The sequence below is a fragment of the Telmatherina bonti genome, assembly GCF_933228915.1.
Source record: "Telmatherina bonti genome assembly, chromosome: 1".
NCBI lineage: Eukaryota > Metazoa > Chordata > Actinopteri > Atheriniformes > Telmatherinidae > Telmatherina > Telmatherina bonti.
In genome coordinates, this window is record NC_136619.1 from 31,501,381 (window position 1) to 31,507,380 (window position 6,000).

The following is a 6,000-nucleotide window of genomic DNA, read 5'->3' on the forward strand; positions in this document are numbered from 1 at the left end:
GAGATACGGAGGGGGCCGGTAACTGGAAATGAGAGATGGCATTTTAAAGAGGAAGCTGAATTTCACCTGCAATTACCGTAGCTCCGGGGCACATGGCTCGGTTAAGAGACATTTCATTCCAAAGCCACCGTGTATAGCTGCCGCACTGAGCCCTGAGAGGCGCATAAAGAAGGAGGGAGAGAGAAAATAGAGTGGTGGAAAACTCTCCTCTGCCCAAGATGGCCCTCAGCAGATGCAGTGATGAAAGAGAAGAGGCAGCCAGGGATGTAACTGGTAAATGAAACTTAGCAGAAAAGGGGAGAGCAGAGGAAAGAAGAGGTGAAACAAGGAAGGATAAGAGAGGAAAGAAGAGAGAGGAAAGATAAAGACAGACGAAAAGAAAAATAATATTTCATTCACAGGCCCCAACTCAGCCATCTGCACACCAGACCAGACAGCTGAACTGGGCCTCAGAGAGCACACACACTCACATGAACACACATATCCACACGTACACACACTGAACAAAGAGCAAATCAGATCCAATAAACACAGATACTCACACTCTCACAGTAAAGTACAGGGAAAGCTGGATGTGTTTCATTCTTAGTATTTGTTCTCCTCTTTCGATGAACCCTCTCTCTCTCTCTCTCTCTCTCTGTCTCTTCCCCTCTCTTTGAATCAGATCGTAATGGTTTCCCTGAGGCTCAGTGTCCTGGCTAGTTTCACCAGACACACTGCTGTGTTTCATAGGAGTGTGACTGAACAGAAACCGTAATGAGCTCTTACTGGGAGCTGGGGGCCTCCTGGCACTGCTAATGGCTACTCTGGACTGCAGCTGTACCCAGGTTACAACCTGGCCTGGTTCACAAGCCCTGTGATACACAGACCCAATAGGGACAAACTACTTCCAATCACAAGCACGCTTTATAGGCAGAAACCACATCCATAGAAGTGGACTATGTGTTTGGTGAGTAGATGTTTGAAGTAACAGAAGACGAAACAAAAATCTGGAGAAGGGAAGACGGGGGAAGGGAGCTGTAGTGGATGTCATGAGACAAGAGCTATGACTGAGACAGGGACCAAGGAATAAAGACAGTTAAAGAGATGTGGTTTGGCCATAAATGCAGGCAAACAGACCCAATAAACCCAGAGGCTTTCACAGGACAACAGCTGGCGTTGAGTATGAGTTTGTAAGAGGAAAAAATGGCGGATGCTGTCTTCATAATAATCTCCATAAAAGGAGCAACACATGTGCAAAGGTTTGGTAATAGTAGTTCTACGAATGATAATCAATCACCAGTCATCATATTATTTCATTAACAATTTGAAAGGTTTTAAGCCTTACAGTCCAGAAAATGCAACTGCAACAGCAGCAAAGACAAGAAAGACTTCAAGAAATAAAATCCAACAGTACACAAACTTGTTTAACCTTTAAACCCAATAACCATGTGGAAGATACAAAACCAAAGACAACGACAGTAACGTGCTGATGTACAGGCAAATGTTTTAAAAAGGCATTCAGCAAGACATCAGCACAATTTCAAATCTGATAAGCAGCTAAGAAATAAGAACGACTTTCCACAGAGTGTGCCTGATGTGATCAGTAGCTTGGTAAGTGGACGTGTTGGCAGAGGCTTGACCATCTTGTTTTCAAAACCTAACAGTGAAACAGACATTAGGGCCGAGTCCAAGGAGCTCAAATTGCAATTGCCTCTGTATGCAGCTAAAAGGTTTGCAATGCACGGAGTTTAAAGGTCTACTTCTAATGTTTCATAAATTACTGGTATACAATTATGTTGCATTACAACACTCAAAACTCAGCACTGTATGTCCAACATCTTGCCTCTGCTACATTAAAAGGCATACATGCACACGCATCACTCCTGTTGTTGCCCTCTATGGGAAAGCTCACAGCTTGGGTTCTTTAGCTCCTGTTTTGTCTGGCCTCCATTCAAAATGGCCCCCTCATGACCATGCTCATTATAGTCTGGGCAAGCAGCCCCTGAGTGGACCGAGGCTCCCTGGGTGCGAGCAGTGATTCATGGCACAAGGGTCTGTAAAAGAGCAGCCTCGCCCTATGCTGCAGCCCTTCATGGGGACAAGGACAGCAGAGGCTGTTTGGCAGTGGGGGTGAATCAAAAGTCTGGCTACAGAACTGAACCCTGTTGAGACAGTGAGGTCCAGGGGAGGCAGAAGGGGAACGGTCAATGTTTTCTTGTGTCTGTGTGTGTGTGTGTGTGTGTGTGTGTGTGTGTGTGTGTGTGTGTGGGTGGGTGGGTGTGTGTGTGTGTGTGTGCAAGTGAAGCAAGTATGAGTGAGAGTGAAAGTGACAAAAAGACATGGATGGCTAAGCCCAAACTAATGCTGGAGCGCTTCTGCTGAATCTACGCTGCTCCTTATCCCGAGGACATCTCGCAGTAGCTTTTTAACAATCTTAGCTCCAAGGCAAGTACAAAGTACTAAATGTTTAGGCGTTATCTCTAACACTTCCCCAATCTCACAGAGCACCAGTTTAAAGGGCACTGGGAAAAAGACACTGTGAGAAACAAAGACGGTTCATGAATAAGAACTGAAAAATGATAGTAGTTGCTGGGATTGATGAAACACTATTCAAGTTGTGTGACAGGCTGTGAGACACAAATTCTTTCCCCTCAGGCTAGAAGGTGTAATTTCCCCTTCCACTGTCACAAGAACCGTGTAAAAAATTATCTATAACTCAATGATTAACTGCTTGCAAGCAATTCAGCTTTTTGTGCATCTATCTATCTATCTATCTATCCATCTGAAGACTTAGGATTGAAACATTGGCATGCTGCTCTGTTGTAACGCACGGTAGGATGCAGATGGAAATGCTGGCCCCACAGGAAACACACACACACACATACATAAGGAACGGACTGCTGTGGGGCTGACGCAAGACTATCTCTGTCTCACGTGTCTCTCCCCTACGGCCGCCCGCTGCTCCTGACCTTCGAGATGTTTTTCTCTCTCCTTCCTCCCTCTCCCTTTATTCCTCTTTATTTCACACTCACACCCTCACTCACTTAGACACATACACACCCTCCTCCCTTTTCTGCACACCTCCCAGACCCTCAATATTTTGTCATTGAAAAGCATTGCATTTCCTGTTTGGATCACGCAGACGGAGCTGCGTAAGCATTGCTGCTCCTTCACATGGCACCTTTAGCTTAAGTACAGATGTATTACAGTCCTTTCTCTTTAATGTGCACACACAAACAGACACAGCAACACAACACATGCATAAACACATCTTCTCTGGAGCCAGAGAACCTTTCCAGTTGTGGACGACTGCTTCATGTGGGTATTTTGTAGTTCACTTGTGTAATGTCTTGGTAATGTAGCTGAATGACATAAGAGATGCTCTGTAAAAGATATTTTAGTCTCTTAGCAAGGAAAGCATCATTCTTATCCTAACATATTTAGCAATTCTTTCTGTAGACTGGTGTCTTGTGCCTTTAGGTTACAAAGAAAACTGGCATAACTATGCAAATACAGTTCAATGGGTCCATAACACACACAATTGCACTTGCATACACACACACACAGACACCCACACACTCACACATGCACAATTGTCTTATATCTTAGTGCAATTAGACAAATCTTTTTTCACTTTTCTTTTTACTCTCAAGAATTACATATTCCTTTGGGTTGAGCAGCGCTTTCGTTTTTTCCATCTCTTGTCTTCCAAGCAACAAATTTTTAGCTAATTACACCATAGCTGTTTGGATGAGCTCCATCGTTCCCTATGCTCTGCTGTGCTTGTTCTCAACAGGGCTGAAGAAAGAGTCAGGCAGCCAAGACAGCAGTTAGAAACAGCCAGCTGTGGGGGTTGAGCTACAAGGCTACACCCACCCCTTTAAAATTGATTCCCCAAGAGAGGACTCATCAATACTTATCACAAATGATACAAGCAGCCTGCACGAACCTGCAGGGGATATAATGTATCATTCACAGCAAGAGAAGTAGCACTGACGTTTTGACCAGAAAGAATTGGGTTTGGCTACAAACAAGGCTGAAAAAGACAGTCACAAGTATTTCCCTGAGCTCTGCATTCACTGAAAACCTTCTTATAAAAGATCCCATTGGATCTGATGACACACTTGCAGGTGCAGGGCCTTCATGTTAAGCAAGAGAGAAAGTGCAAGTCATTGTGTGTGTGTATATGTGTGTGGAAACAATAAACTGCCACCTTGCTGTGTGTGAAGTGAAGCCTTGAGGACGCAGCCGCACCTCTGAGTACAGCCTGCACTCACAAATCGTGAAAAAAAATAAATAAAAGAGGAAAACAAAGCTTTGAAAAAAGCAGGAAATTAAAGCTACACATACTAATACACAACAACAACTAAACTGAATCCAAAAATCTTAACCTCAAAGCACTGTCAGGCACAGTTAACAGCCATTTACATTCTGTGTTTGGTGTGAACAGATAGCAAACTCAAAGGATGTTTATTAGGCGTGTGCGTTTCATACAAATATTCTGATTAGAATGGGAGAAATCTAATTAATTGCTTGATTCACTGAATGAACCCCGAATTTGTAATGTAATCATAACAACTGCTTTTCAAGGGGCTTTTGTTAAATTTAATTGGGGAAGAGAAAAAACATCCTCTTTCACTGAATGAATGAAAATCAAATTAGGCCTGAAACTGGAGGAGTCTGCAAGTTTGTTCTGGCATGCCATAAAAAAAACGGTAAAAGCAGAAGTGTGTGACAATATGTATTTCATAAAGTCACGCATCAACTATTTTGCAACACACAGCTGTACATCCAGAAAGGTGCAAAGTGCGAAAAAGAGGAGAGCGTAAACTCACTGTTACAGATGTCTTCAGCTCTTTGACATAACTGCTGTAACACCTGGAGGAAAAAAAAAAAAAAAGCAGACACAAATGAGCACTTTAGTGAGGTTAAATATACAATTCAGAGTCACAGAAATACTGCCTCCAGTATATTTTATTTCATTTGACAGTAGAATTATAAGATTACACAGTATTGTATTAAAAGCTGGGGTGAAGTCCCTAAAACTACCTGTATCTGACTTCCACTTACACATCTTTGTTTTTGCGGTTTCAGACACATCAAACCAAAAATACTGTGATGTCTGAAACACAGCTGTGGCTACACACACACACATACACAGACACACACATACACGGAAAGATATTCACACCCACAAAAAAGTCTCTTGCTCCCTGAGTCTTTTCTTGCAAAACCTGTTTGTTAGAAATGGATCTAGACATTGGAGCTTTGAGTGTGAGGATATTTTCCCTAAACACAAGACAGTTCTTGCAGAGAACCAAGCCTTACCAGCGTTCTCACGCCCATCTCTCATGCATTGTCTCTAAGGCCCTCCTGTGCACTTACAGCCTGAGATTAATCTCAGCAACTCACCATAACAGCCACCACCCTGCTTTGTATATACAGCAAGCAAACACACGCAAATATTCCAACTTTTACTCCTGTTGTGAAAATTTAGGCTTGCACACAGTGGATGTCTGATAAATGGTTTTCACTTAAAGTGATGGATATAACTGGAGTTGAAATGATTAGGTAGTATCTGCAAACATCAAGTCTCTTCATTCCAAGGCACACAGACAGAGGGAAGCAGACATTTGTAGACACACTAAGTCTGTGTTATAGCATGTGTGGGTAGCTAGCTAACAAGGTTTTGTTGTCAGTAAACACGTCCATCTGGTCAATAGCAACAAAATCGAGCCTGGTGAATGTTGCATTAGCACTGATGTGATCACATATTACATTTTTTAAAGTAGGCAAATATTTTTTTCTTTAAAGTTTCAGTACATTTTTCTAATTTTTTTTTCCAAATGTCACTGGTTAAAATGACTGCCTTGGTTAAATAAAAAGATGTATTACAGTTCATGAGTCAAAGTGATTGTGTATTTTCATATACCCTCCAGCCATGTCAACGTCTGTGGCACATAATCCAACACACATTTATCATCACAGCTCAAATCATCACCAAAAAACAGGAATCAC

The 6,000-nt window shown here is 42.4% G+C and overlaps 1 protein-coding gene across 9 annotated transcripts in view; it reads right to left on the reverse strand.

Moving 5' to 3' along the window:
- Nucleotides 1-6,000, reverse strand: part of baz2ba (bromodomain adjacent to zinc finger domain, 2Ba) — a 65,615-nt gene that overhangs the window by 48,025 nt on the left and 11,590 nt on the right. For all 9 annotated transcript variants that reach the window (XM_079244642.1, XM_079244639.1, XM_079244641.1 and 6 more), the window contains exon 2: nt 4,818-4,860. The gene's annotated coding sequence lies outside the window, so the exon portion shown is untranslated. The remainder of the gene's footprint in view (nt 1-4,817; nt 4,861-6,000) is intronic.